We start from the raw sequence: 14,972 nt of genomic DNA, 5'->3' as shown, positions 1-14,972 counted from the left end.
ATGTTAGTTTCTATTATGATGTGAATGCTGCAAGTCCATTAGGATCCTATTTCCTTATTTACTTTATGTACTTGATTATGTATGAATACTTACTCATGTATGTTTCCTTATTTATTTAATCTTGTCTTATTATACTCTTTCATATGATGTGATATTTGTCGTGGATGATATGACTGAATTATGATTGTGATTGCTTAGGTATGATTTGGGATTGGGGAATGTCCTTTTGACATTTTTGTCCTTGGACCTCATTGGGAGTCGTATGGGATATTTCCAATGTTGCCCTTTGACGCTTTCCCGAATTATTGGTTGTCATACCGAGGACTTGTCTAGGTTATGTTTGACTAGGTTATACCCCTGTTATATCAGACCCGAATCGGAAGGGTATTGAGACCGGTAACCAACCCGTGAGGGGACATAAATCACATTGTGGGGGCCATTTATGGGTAGAGTTGCATATGGATAGACTTGGGCTCATGGGCGCTTAAGACCGGTAACCAACCCGTGAGAGGACATGAGAGCTTCCCGTTTACTATATGTGGATGACCTATAGGGTTGATGAGTCCGTAGTCTGGGACTATGCTGACTCTAGTGTGAAGGATACCGGAAAGGATCGCCGGGGGAGAGGAATGGACGTATCTGGATCTGAGTTGATATGACCAAGTAGAAGACTTGCATTGGGCTAGGCTTTACCCTGACATGCGCCACTACTTAGACCAAACGGTGATGTGAGAGAGAGGTGACTTAACCCCTAACCAAGGAATGTCCAGGAAGGATGCAAGACCCAACTACCACCAGCAGACCCAAGATGCCAAGATGGTTGAGGGGGAGTGATTGACCTACCCAAAGAAGTATGGTGCTATGACTTAAAGCATGTCTGCCTATAGAGACCAACATACATAGAGTTAGACTCATACTTACATTGTTGCCTCATATCATATCATCTTATGTTTTTTTTGGTGATACTATGTTATTTATGCTATTATGGAATAACTTGCCTTGCTGAGTTTCTTTGAAACTCACTCCTTTTTGTACAATATCTTTTGTTAGACTATTCTACAGGTTTTGATGGCTATGAAGCGCAATATGAGGAAGCGCAAGATGAAGAAGCGTACCATACGCAAAGTGCTGGCGACTACGAAGATTACTTTGAGGATCCCTCAAGTTGTCTCTCTTGTTACCAGGATTAGCCCTACTGTGGAGTGGGAGCGTTTGAGCGTAATCGATGAAGTCTATGTCTATGAGGACATCCTTTATAAAGTAGAAAAGACTCTAGTTTAGTTAGATTATATCTTTCTTTCTTGTCTTTAGAAACGGTTGTAATCCCATTTGATTATCGAACTACATTCCGCTGTACTCATGGAGTTAGATTCCGCCTCACTCTACTTTTGATTTATATATCTATTGGTATCTTTTCCGCACTCTGATGAATATCTCGTTACTTTACCTTGATTCATTTGAATAATATTGTTAACATTGATTTAGTCTTGTTCTTGATTATATTGTTGTGAATGTGGGAGGTTGATTTCTCTAACTACTGGATCTTGTGGACTGTGGATCACACACTCCGGTATGCCAGATAGGGTACCGGCTGGGTGGATGTGACAAGAACTTTGCAAGGCAACAATTTTATCTCTAAGGGAGGATCTTGCAGTCATGGCATAAAGAATACAATCCGAACCCTTAGGGACCACTTCCAAACCAAATCTTTCCATCAAGGACAACAAAGGCCGACTCAAAGCATTTAAATCCAACTCTTTTCTTTGACTCTTTCTACTAAGAGCATCCACCACTACATTTGCTTTACCCGGGTGGTACTGGATGTCACAATCATAGTCAAAGACCAATTCCAACCATCTTCTTTGTCTCATATTCATCTCCTTCTGGGTGAAGAAGTATTTCAAAATTTTATGATCCGTAAAGATGGCGATCTTCTCACCGTATAGATAGTGTCTCCAAATTTTCAAAGCAAATACAATAGCTGCAAGCTCTAAGTCATGAGTGGGGTAGTTCCGCTTATAATCCTTTAGTTGCTGAGAGGCATAAGCCACTACCTTACCGTCTTGCATCAACACGCAACCCAAACCAATTTTAGAAGCATCAGTGTAGACTGTCAATCCACCGGAACTATCAGGTATAGTCAAAACCGGAGCGCTTGTCAATCTAACTTTCAGCTCTTCAAAATTCTTCTCACAAGAATCGGTCCAAACAAACTTCTCTTCTTTTCTAGTTAGCCTAGTCATAGGGGCAGCCAACCTAGAAAAGTTTTCAATAAATCTCCGGTAGTATCCTGCCAATCCAAGGAAACTTCTTATCTCAGTCACGGTCTTCGGTCTTTCCCAATCAGTAACAGTTTGAACTTTCTCTGGGTCAACACGAATACCCTCGGCTAAAACAACATGGCCAAGAAATACTACACTTGAGAGCCAAAAGTCACATTGTGAAGTTCAGGTGCTCCACATGCTCTTCTTCATTCTTTGAGTAAATCAAGATGTCATCAATGAAAACGATTACAAACTTATCGAGCACATCGTGAAATACTTGGTTCACGAGGTCCATGAACACGGCAGGGGCATTAGTTAAGCCGAAAGGCATCACTTTAAATTCATAATGTCCGTACCTTGTTCTGAACGCTGTCTTAAAGATGTCACTTGACTTCACTTTCAACTGGTGATATCCCGATCTCAAATCAATCTTTGAGAAGACAGCAGCACCCTTCAACTGGTCAAAAAGGTCATCAATTTGAGGCAAAGGGTATCTATTCTTGATTGTTAGCTAGTTCAATTCCCGGTAGTCAATGCTCAGACGCATACTACCATCTTTCTTCTTTGCAAACAAGACCGGAGCTCCCCAAGGCGATACACTTGGCTGCACGAAACCTCTCTCTAAGAGTTCATTCAACTGAGTTTGCAACTCTTTGAGTTCGGTAGGTGCCATTCTGTAAGGGGCCTTGGATACAGGAGCCGCTCCAGGAATTAAGTGTATAGAAAACTCAACTTCCCTATCAGGTGGCAAACCTGACAAGTCATCCGGGAAAACATCAACAAATTCACTAACAACCCTGACTTCTACAAGTCTCTTCTTCCCTTTGACCTTGCTTCCAGACGAAGCATCTTCCAAAAAGGCATGGACTTGCATTAGAGTGGACAAGGTCTCCTTGTTAAATCTTCCCTTCTCTCCTTGAAATTTGAAAATCGAATTCTCTTCTACACGGAACTGGATCTTCTTCGAGGAGCATAAGATCACGGCATTGTAGAAGGTCAACCAGTCGATTCCCAAGATTACATCGAAATCTCTCATGTCAAACAATATAAGATTTGCCTTCAGATTCCTTCCACAAATCAAAACAGAACAATCTTCTAACACTTTATCTAGTTTAACAGCAGACCCAATAGGGATACAAATAGACAAATAACTAGATAAACATCGAGGTGTCAAGTTAGTCTTCAAGGCAAAAGTAGATGATATGAATGAATGTGATGCACCCGTATCAAATAATACAAATGCGGGAAGAGAAGCAACTAACAGAGTACCTATGACAACGTCGTGACATGGATCTTGCTCGACACCAGATATGCTAAACACTCTGCCAGAGGGAGGGGTAGAAGTAGCAGTAGGAGTACTCTTCATGACAGGGGCTTGAGGTTGCACTGACTTCTTGGGGCAGAAACGAGCATAATGGTCTGCTTGCTTGCAGAGGAAGCAAGTGGAGTCTCTCGGTCCAATAGGAGCTGCAGCAGGGGGAGGTCTACGATATGTCGGGCCTAGGATTCACCATCCCAGGTCTAGGAGGATAAGTAGCTCCCTGAGGTCTGACTCCACTGGACTGACCATGATAGCTCACAGGAAGAGAATTAGGATTCTGGCCAAAGTTTCTCGGCTGAAAGGCGGGAGCAGGGCAAGGAGCAGGTCTAGCAAAACGCCGATTAGTGCGGTCTACAAAGCCAGGGGGCCTAGACTGCCAGGGTTTCTGAACTCAAGCATTTTCCTTCTCATTTTCTTCAAGCTTATTCGAGTTTTGGACCACCTGAGCATATCCTTCAAGAGGCAAGACAGTGAGGTATGCCTTGATAGAAGGCCGTAAACCCTTGAAAAACTTCTTCGCTTTGGCTTCATCAGACTTAAAGGATTTGGGGGCTAAGAAAAAGGGTTCTTCAAATTTTTGCTGATACTCAAGCACAGACAAGGTACCCTGTACTAAAGCCATGAACTCGGCCTCCTTAGCATCTTTTACAGCTTCCGGAAAGTAGTTCTTGCAAAAAGCTTCCTTAAACTTTTCCCAGGTGACAACACCAGCATTCAAGGTCTTCAGGATAGGCCTAGTGGAAGCCCACCATGCATCAGCTTTTTGTGAAGCTTCTGCTCGGCAAACAACACTTTCTGAGCATCAGAACATTGCAAATGTCTGAAGGCCTTCTCCAATTCTCGAAGCCACTTGTTCGGAAAAAGGGTGTCCTTTGTTACTCCAGTAAAAGAAGGTACTTGTAACTTTAAGAAACTTTCTATCAAAAGGGTGTGGGGTGTCCCGGTGAATCTTTCTACAAGAGGGGCTGCGGCTTCAGAAGTTCCAACTCCGGCACGGTTCTCATTGCGAAGGGTAGCAAAACCAGCCATCATTTTATTAAATTGGGCAGCCTGCTGATGCATCATGTTGGTCTTGACTCTGGCGATATCTCTAAAGCTTCCGATATCGGGGGCACCAAGGATGCCATTCGTGGTGTGGCTATCATCCTGTGTCTGCTGATCAAAGCCCCCAGTAGGGGTTCCTCGTTTCCGTTTCTGCCGGATCCGATGAAACGGTTTCTAAGTAAGACCATTCTGCAAGAATCAAAGATAAGGATACCAAGATTTCAAATCTGACAAAGACAACTTGATCAACGAATAGGATAACCAAATCATGGTTAGAATCATCAATATAGCAGTCAATAAATCAATATTGCACAAAATCCAAAGGAGTTAAGTCAAAAAATCAAAGATTCTCAAAAACAGCCCAAAGCAAAAAACTGACCAACTTTGGTCGATGGCATCGACCAAAATGATCTACCAAAAAGTTTTCGTGTGAAAAATCAGATTTAAAGGGCCCACTTCTCATTTCATTTTCATTTCTCACTCAACCATTTCGAGTTTAGCTCTAGGGAAAACGATTTTCTAGGGTTTTCAAAGGTGCTAGGACTTGATTCAAGGCTTCAACCATTCTTGAGATTCTCATTTGATCATCAACACAAGTAGGTTCTCCTTCTCTTTCTCTTTTCTTGAAAACTTCTTTTACCATAGATGTGTTTTCCAATAAGACTGAATAATATTCATTGCTAATGGTTAGAATCATGCATGTAAGTGATTAGAAACATGTTTCCATAATTTTTCAAGTAAGTCTAAGTTCCAAACACAAGATTGCATTCATTTTGGTTTTTAAAAAAACACTATTCATTTCACCAAAAACTCTACAAAAACTTGTCTCATTTTCAAACCAAAAGGAATTTTAACATGAAATAAATTTCTACAATACTGATTTACTATGGGGAAGGTGTTCCCACTCTCCATTCGGTCAAATCCCAATTTTCCAAAAATCACAAATGCAAGCCAAAGGAGGGATTTTCTCTCTCCTACTTGCTAGATTCACTTTGAATATGCCAAAAAGATGGATTTTCACCAAATAAAGTATTCTAGCATGCTTTTACAGGTCTTACGCATATGTTAGAATAATCAAATAAAATTTTTACCAAGATCGAAATTTTCTGAAAATTTACGAAAATGCCCTTCATCTAACAATCATACACTGGGACTAATCCAAATGGGTTTCTTTCTTTGTTTCAACAGATTCACTATGCCTAGAGGAGGTAGACGAGTGGATAGAGGTCGAGGACTTGTTCCCCGGGCAGAGGTTACAGACGAGGAGCATTTCACTACTCCTATGGAGGAGTTTCTACACGAGCACTATTTCCATGATATACCGATCGAGCACGGACGATTGGTGGATGTGGATGATTTAGAGGTGTTTCGCATCCGAGAGAGATTGGAGGCTATGAATTGGCTTCACTTATACACTATGGCACAACCAGTCTATCCAGCTCTTGTCAGGTACTTTTATAGTAACCTGACTTACCGTATAGAGGATGATCCATGGGATGGTTCTAGGATTGTCATGGATTCTATAGTCGGAGGCAGGGAGATCAGCTTCACTACCAGGACATTGGCTCGCATCTTAGATGTCCCGATTGTACGAGATTCCCGTTGGTGGATTCCCGCTGGTACAGACATCACTGATGTTCTTCTTCCCTATGAGGTATACGAGGTTTGCATGACTCTATGGGATGACATTAACTGCTATACACCCCGGTGAGGTACCGCGATGTGTCCTTCAGCTTGGGTTATCGCTCGTATCGTCGGGCTAAACATCCTTCCGAAGGCAGGGCACCATAGCAAGGTGTCAGCGATGGAGGCACTAGTTATCTATAGCATGTATACTGGAGTGCAGATCGATTTAGGATACATCATGCAGAATGTTATGATTGATCGGGTTGAGTTTCCTGGGGATAGGAACTTGGCTTTCGGTAGACTCTTGACTCGTGTTTTTGAGCACTTTGATGTGGACTTGGAGCATACACCCATGATTCAGGGTCGAGACTTAGGTGAGAACATCGGCTCATGGTTGATCAGGAAAATGGGGCTCCATGATGCCGTCAGATTAGAGGATGAGGATGACATCGATGATGCATCAGGGGATGATAGTACTAATGATGATGATGGTGATGACGATGATGAGCATGGTGAGGATGATGATCAGGGTCATGATGAGGCTCCGAGACATGAGGAGGTTCCCACTCCACGATTCACTGAGGTCGGAGGTCCATCTCATGCGACTTCTGAGGCTCCGGATGTGGCTTCTCATCAGCCATCTATTTACTCTATACTTGAGAGGATCGAGGCTCAACAGGAGAGGATAGAATTACACATGTGCACCCTTGGTGAGAGGTTTCCACGACTAGAGGAGGAGTTCAAATCTAGGAGGGGTCAGACAGATCGTCGGAGTCAATCACCTATATAGATAGTACTAGGAATTTTCTTTTATGCTATCTTGGATGTATTTCTTTTTCAGACTTGTAAAATTCTCCTATGTGATTAATGAAGATCAGTTACTTTGTTTATATTATTGTGTCTTATTCATGAATCAAATTGTGCTTCAATATTTTGGTTTCTAATCCAGGTTATCTATTATTCAGATCTAAGAGTACTTGAGTCATTTTTGGATCTGTGACTCGGAATGTTCCGTCACCATTTCTGTGGTAGGGGTTTCCACTTGATCTTGGGCTCTGATACCAATCTGTCACATCCACCAAGCCGGTACCCCATTTGGAATACCCGGGAATGTGATCCACAGTCCAAGGATCAAGATTCGTAGGTCCATGCCTCCCACATACACAATGACATAATCATGAACAAAGATAATCAAAGTAAAAACAATTAATACAAAGTATCATGAATAAGGTAAGATTAAATAAATCAGAGTGCGGAAGACAGATAACAGTAAAGTGTGAACATAATCATAAAGGTGAGAGAATGTATGATAACCACTCTCTCAGAGAAGTGGAAAAGAAGTGTGATAAAGTTATGTCTAGCTAATTTCATCTTTCGATCAAGATTAATGGAAGTTTGATTTTCGCCAATTGTGAGACTTCGGATTATTAGTTTTCTTTAATTCTCAGGTATTTATGAGTTTTCCATGTATATTATGTTATTGTATTAATCCTTAGACAAGAGATATATTGTTTGATGGTTAATACAATACCTAGTCAATTACAATAATTATTTATTATTCTTATATAAGTGACAAATAGCATCCTCGAATGGGTAGTCAATGCCCTGGAGAGTTTTCTATGAGAATGTATATCGGCTTTTCCGGGTTTATTGACTAGGGATTGGGTCTTTCAAATTTTTATGCGATTAATAGACATAACTCAAAGGACAGATGCGAAGGTTGTCGATAAAGTAGGGAAAGATTGGTTGTTAGAGGACTGATCCTCAATGACCATAACCAATCTACATGAAATTAAAGTTTTTGTTTTTAAGTCAATGATCAATTGAGAGAATCAATACTGAAATTAAATCTTGATTGAAAGCTTTTATTATTCTGATTTTCTTGTTAATTACTGTATTCATTTATTTTTATTTAGTTTATTGATTCAAACCCCCCCCCCCCATTTTATCAAGGAATAAATCTTCACCAATCTCTGTGGATTCGACCCTACTCACTGCTATTACAAATTCAGTTGAGAGAAGGATTATCTTTGGTGGATTCGACACCCACCAAATTTTGGCGACGTTGCTGGGGATTGGTTCTTTTAAATTTATTCCTTTTGCTTTGTTTTTTTTTCTTTTCTTTTTCCCTTAATCTCTTGGTTGTTTGTCTTATGCCTCGATCCACTCGTACAGGTGAACTTCAATTTGATCCTGAGATTGTGAAAACAGCCCGTAGATTAAGGAAGGAAACCAAACAACATTTTCAGGGAGTATCATCTTCTAGTATTGATTTAATTGGATTATTTGGGCTTGAAGAAGAAACCATGGATGCTAATAATATTAATGTGAGGACCTTAAAAGATTTAGCCATGCCAGATTTGAACCAACAACCATTATGTATTGAATATCCAAATATTGAGGTTGCTTTTGAATTAAAATCTGGTTTGATTCATTTACTCCCCACTTTCCGTGGTCTTGCAAGTGAAGATCCTCATAAACATCTCAAGGAGTTCCATATGGTGTGCTCCACAATGAGGCCACATGGTGTAACGATGAACAAATCAAGTTACAAGCCTTTCCATTTTCTTTGTCTGAAAAAGCTAAAGATTGGTTGTACTACTTACCTTCTGGTTCAATAACCACCTGGATTGAGATGAAAATGCAGTTTCTTGAAAAGTTTTTTCCTACCTCACGCTGCCACTATAAGGAAAGATATATGTGGGATCCGACAATATCATGGAGAAACTCTTCATGAGTATTGGAAAAGATTCAAGTAATTGTGTGCTAGTTGTCCCCAACATCAAATTTCTGACCAACTTCTAATTCAATATTTTTATGAAGGGCTATCTAATATGGATAGGAATATGATTGATGCTACTAGTGGATGTGCGTTGGTACATAAAACCCCTACTGAAGCAAGAAATTTAATCTCTAATATGGCTGCCAACACTCAACAATTTGGGACTGGACGGGATAATCCACCAAGAAAAGTTAATGAGGTAAGTGTCTCTTCCATTGACCAACGTTTGGATAATCTAACTTCTATTGTGGAAAAATTGGTTGCAGGAAATATCCAACAAGTGAAGGCTTGTGGTATTTGCTTCAAAACAAATCATGCCACAGATGCATGCCCAAAACTTCAAGATGAGACTCATGAACATGCCAGTATTGTTGGAGGATTCCCAGGTCCACCACAAAGTAGATATGATCCATACTCAAAAAACATACAATCCAGGATGGAAGGATCACCCAAATTTGAGTTATGGGCCTAGAGTTAATAATTTTCAACAACAATATCAGCCTAGGCAGTCCGATCAACAATATCAACAAGCTCCTAAGCAAGGTAAGTCTCTTGAACAATTAGTTGAATCCCTTGCTCTTAGTTCCATCAATTCCAACAGGATACAAGAGCAAGTATTCAGAATTTGGAGAATCAAATAAGTCAACTCGCATCTTCAATAAGTAAGCTTGAGAATCAAGGAAAATTGCCCTCACAAACAATAATCAATCCAAAGCAAAATGTGAGTGCCATGACATTGAGAAGTGGCAAAGAGTTAGAAGGACCCATTGCTCGTCATTCAAATTTAAGAAAGGAGAAAGAAAAAGAAGTAACACCTCCTGTACAACATGTAAGCCCAAAGGTAACACCCCCTCCTTTTCCAACAAGACTTTCTCAATCAAAAAAACTTGAAGAGGAAAAAGAAATTCTTGAGACATTTCACAAAGTTGAGGTAAATATTCCTTTAATTGATTATATCAAACAAATTCCTCGCTATGCGAAATTTCTTAAGGAATTATGTACTAATAAGAGAAAGTTGCAAGGCAATGAGAAAAAAAGTGTGGGGGAGAATGTCTGAGTTGTGTCACAAAAGAAATTACCTTCAAAGTGCAAAGATCCAGGTATGTTTGTCATTCCTTGTAAAATAGGTAATGTGAAAGTTGAGAAGGCTATGTGTGATTTGGGTGCTTCTATTAATGTTATGCCTTTATCAGTTTATAAATCTTTAAATGTTGGACATTTGAAAAATACTGGCGTAATAATTCAATTGGCTGATAGATCAAATGTTTATCCTGAAGGAGTGTTAGACGATGTTTTAGTTCAAGCAAATGGATTAGTTTTTCCTGCAGATTTTTATGTACTTGATATGGAAGAAGACTATTATCCTAACTCAAGTTTGATTTTATTGGGGAGACCTTATTTGAAAACTGCTAGAACTATAATCAATGTGCATGATGGAACATTAACAATGGAGTTTGATGGTGAGATCATTAAATTTAATATCTATGATTCCATGAGATATCCTAATGATGTATATGTTGTTTATGCTTTTGATGCCATTGACACTCGAGCTTAAAAAACATTTAATTTTTGTGATGAAACAAGTTAAAAATTGCACTTAGTAATGGTTTAACTCTTGAAGAAGTGCAGCTTGCAAAAGAAGAGTTTGCAATAGATGATGAATTGCAAAATACTATTTTTGAATTAGAGTCACTTAGACCTATGAGGGTTGATGTTCCTTTTGCTAATCTTCCTATTTCTAACACAAAACTTTTACCCTCTATTGTGCAGGCCCCCAAGTTGGAACTCAAAACATTGCTAGATCATTTAAAATATGCATTCTTGGGTGATAATAAAAGTCTCCCCGTAATTATTTCAAGTAAGCTGAATGCATTAGAAGAAGAGAGATTGCTTAGAGTGCTACGGGAATATAAGGATGATATGGGATGGACCATAGCGGACATAAAAGGTTTAAGTCCCTCAACATGTATGCACAAAATCTTGCTTGAAGAAAATTGTAAACCTTTTAGGCAACCTCAACGCCGTTTGAACCCACCTATGATGGAGGTAGTGAAAAAGAAAATTCTAAAACTCCTTGATGCAGGTATGATCTATCCAATCTCAGATAGCAAATGGGTAAGTCCAGTTCAGGTAGTTCCAAAGAAATTGGCATTACTGTGATTCAAAATGAGAATGGTGAGTTGGTGCCCACCCGAATCAAGAACGGATGGAGAGTTTGTATAGATTATCGTAAATTGAATGCATCAACTAGGAAGGATCATTTTCCTCTCCCATTTATTGATCAAATGCTTGAACGTTTAGCGGAAAAATCTCATTATTGTTGTTTGGATGGCTTTTCATGTTTTCATCAAGTTCTGGTTGCACCAGAGGATCAAGAGAAAACCACATTTACATGTCCTTTTGGTACTTTTTGTCACATCCACCCAGCCGGTACCCTACCTGCCATACCCGAGTGTGTGATCCATAGCCCCGAAGATCAAGTATCGAGGTAATCAACCTCCCACATAGACAATAACATAATCATGAACATAAATAATCAATGTGCAAAAGATAAACAAAAGATCCAAATAAGGAAAGAGTAAATCATATATAATCAGAGTACGAAAGACAATCAGAATGTCTAAATCAATAAAGTAAAGTGAGGCGGAATCCCACTCTACAACCAGCGGAAAAGTAGTACTAAAAGAAAAGGAAAAGGAATGAAAACTAATCCCAATAGCAGGTACAATAAGTAACTAAATTGTTCTCAATTTTATAGACAACATCTCTATAAGTATAAATCTCAAAAACGGCGCAAGGGCGCTTCCACTCTATGGTCGGACTAAGCATCGTACGCAACATAACCACCTGTGGAATCTTCAGTGTAATTGTCGTAACCGCAATCACCTTCCTGGATATATGCCTCTTCTCCTTGCGCTTCTTCATACGAGCAGTCATGATACTCAGAACCTGTAGAGAAATTTAACAATACATTATACAAAAGGAATGAGTTTCAAAGAAACTCAGTAAGGCATTTAATCCATAACAACATAAATGGCAGGATTTCAAAGCAAAGTAAAATGCTATATGATATGAAACACATGATGCAATATAATTCTAACTCTATGTATGATGGTCTCTATTGGCAGACATGCTTTAAGTCATAGCACCGTACTTCTTTAGGAAGGTCTCATCACACAACGCCTTTTGCTAGTGGGTCCGGCATCCCTCGGGACATTCCATGGCTGGGGGTTAAGTCACCACTCTCTCACATCACCATTGGTCTAAGTACTGGCGCATGTCAAGGTCAAAGCCTAGCCAAATGCAAGTCTCCTACTCAGTTACTTCAAGTCAGATCCAGATACGTCCATTCCTCGCCCCTAGCGATCCTTTCCGGTATCCTTCACACTAAAGTCCTCATAGTACCTAACTACGGACTCATCAACCCTATAGGTCATCCACATATGGTAAACGGGAAGCTCTCACGTCCTCTCACAGGTTGGTTACCGGTCTTGAGCGCTCATGAGCCCAAGTCTATCCATATGCATCCCTACCGATAAATGGTCCCCACTATATGATTCTTGTCCTCTCACGGGTTGGTTACCGCTCTTGAGCACCCATGAATCCCCATTGCTACCACGGGTCATTCGGTCTCAATACCCCTCCGATTAGGGTCTGACATAACAGGACATCCTAGCCAAACACTACTAGACAGCCCTAAATATGTCATCCAACAGTTTAGGAAGGTATCCAAAGGGCATCTCTGGAAACATCCCATAATATTCCCGTAGTTGTCCAAGGACAGAAGTGTCAAAAAGGACACCTCTCCTTTCCAAACCATACTTAATCATTCACAAACATAAATCCATAACATCACATATATGGTAACTTCTGATATGGAAAGAAATCAACAATAACATCCAACTTGCATATATTTGGTAAGTAAATCATACATGAATCAATCTAGTATAAACAAGTAATGTTGCTGTAATCAAGGTAATGCATCAGTAGTATATCAGTGTAAGCATCTAATTAAGGAAATAAACTAACAAGATTCAAATATAGAAACTAGAACATGAAATCTATGTAGTTAAGGAAATAACCATCCTTACCTCATATAACTCGCAAAGGATCTTGGGGAATCAAGTAAGACCTTGACTAAACTTGGGAATAATGTCCTAAACAAGTATATACAACATATTAGGAAAGATACCTAGAAGGAAAGATATCAAAACTTCCAAAACATACCAAATATGAGGTTGCTATACTCATTGGTCGATTGGATTGGTCTACTGCCTCAGTCGACCAATGAGTCGACCAACAGAGACAGTGGCCTTCAAAAATCAGAGTTTTTAGAATATTAAACCGAATTTGGTGGTTCAAAAGGGTACTAAATAAGGGGGAAACTACAATGACAGTATACTAGTATATAGAGGACTCCAAACACTAATCAAATCAAGTCTTTAAGTTACAAATTAGGAAACAAAAGTTACCATAATTAGATCAATCATGGTTCTTGAAGAATTCATAGTAAAAATCATGGACAAGAACAATAAGATGATGGATCACTAATTGTGATAAAGGAATCATGAAAAGCATGCTTAGATCTTCAAGAAAAATAGATCTAAGACTGAAGAACATCAATCTAAATAAGGAAAGAGAATGAATACAAGCTTTCCTTCAAAAGCGAGTGATGATCTTGATGAAGATCATCCACCAAGCTTTAGATCCTTAGGAAAAGAGAGGGAAAGAGTATAGTGATGGTTGCAACAGAGATAAAACATCACTACTACTGTCCTCAATCAGAAAAGGAAATAAAAATAATGAAGAATCAAAAGTGAAACATAGAAGAGGATGATCACATACCTTTTTGTGTAAAAGCACGAGTTTTGACGAAGATCCGTCAAGATAATCACCAACGATGCAAGGGAGATGATTTGCAGAGGGCTCTGGTACGTTTCAAAGAGTTTGGAGGCAGAAAATATGAAGTAGACTCGAGATTGGACTTAAATAGAGCAAGCAATGACCTAATTAGCAAAATCAGATCTCATTGGTCGATTGGATTGGTCGATCGACGTCCAATCGACCAATCGGAACAACAATTCCAAAACAGGGAAATGAAGACTCATATCAAATCCAAACATAAAGGGGTTTTGCACACACACCAAGTGACTTACCTAGTAGGTAGAAATGCCTTCGAACCATGACAGAGAGCACTCCAAGTCTATCAACTAGTTCCATCTTCATCAGGGTGCAGTTTCCATAAATGGAACACTGACATCAACACTCATGGATTCCAAGCCAATCACCAAATCTTCCACTAGAATGGCCCATAACTGACTTCTTGCTTTACTTCGGGTTGTCGGACCTACAAACAACAGGGTTTCCGGGTCAAGGTTAGGGCTAGGTTTCACACTTTTGCTTACAGACGGATGCCATTTGGACTTTGCAATGCGCTTGCTACATTCCAAAGATGTATGGTTAGTATTTTTTCTGAGTATGTTGAGAACATCATAGAAGTGTTTATGGATGATTTTACAGTCTATGGTGATTCTTTTGGTATATGTCTAACTAACCTAACAAAAGTGTTGTAGAGATGTATAGAAGCTAATCTTGTTTTGAATTATGAAAAATGTCACTTTATGGTAGATCAAGGACCTATTCTTGAACATATCGTTTGTCACGTCCTCCCAGCCGGTACCCTATCTGGCATACCCGAGAGTGTGATCCACAGCCCGAAGATCAGGTATCGAGTAATCAACCTCCCACATAAACAATAACATAATCATGAACAATAATAATAAAAGTGCGAAAGATAAACCATATATCCAAATAAGAAAAGGATGAATCATATATAAATCAGAGTACTAGATATAATCAAAGTGTCTAAATCAGATAAGTAAAGTGAGGCGAAATCCCACTCTACAACCAGCGGAAAAGTAGTTCTAAAAGAGAA

At 39.5% G+C, this 14,972-nt stretch overlaps 1 pseudogene; it reads left to right on the top strand.

Moving 5' to 3' along the window:
* The first annotated feature begins 8,408 nt into the window (after nt 1-8,408).
* On the top strand, nt 8,409-10,592 carry LOC149012208 (uncharacterized; annotated as a pseudogene).
* Nucleotides 10,593-14,972: the final 4,380 nt, after the last annotated feature.

The sequence above is a fragment of the Hakea prostrata genome, chromosome 6, assembly GCF_041222555.1.
Source record: "Hakea prostrata isolate BN-2017 chromosome 6, UWA_Hpros_2, whole genome shotgun sequence".
Classification (NCBI taxonomy): Eukaryota; Viridiplantae; Streptophyta; class Magnoliopsida; order Proteales; family Proteaceae; genus Hakea; species Hakea prostrata.
Note: the sequence above shows the minus strand (reverse complement) of the source record. Positions and strands in the feature narration are given on the sequence as shown.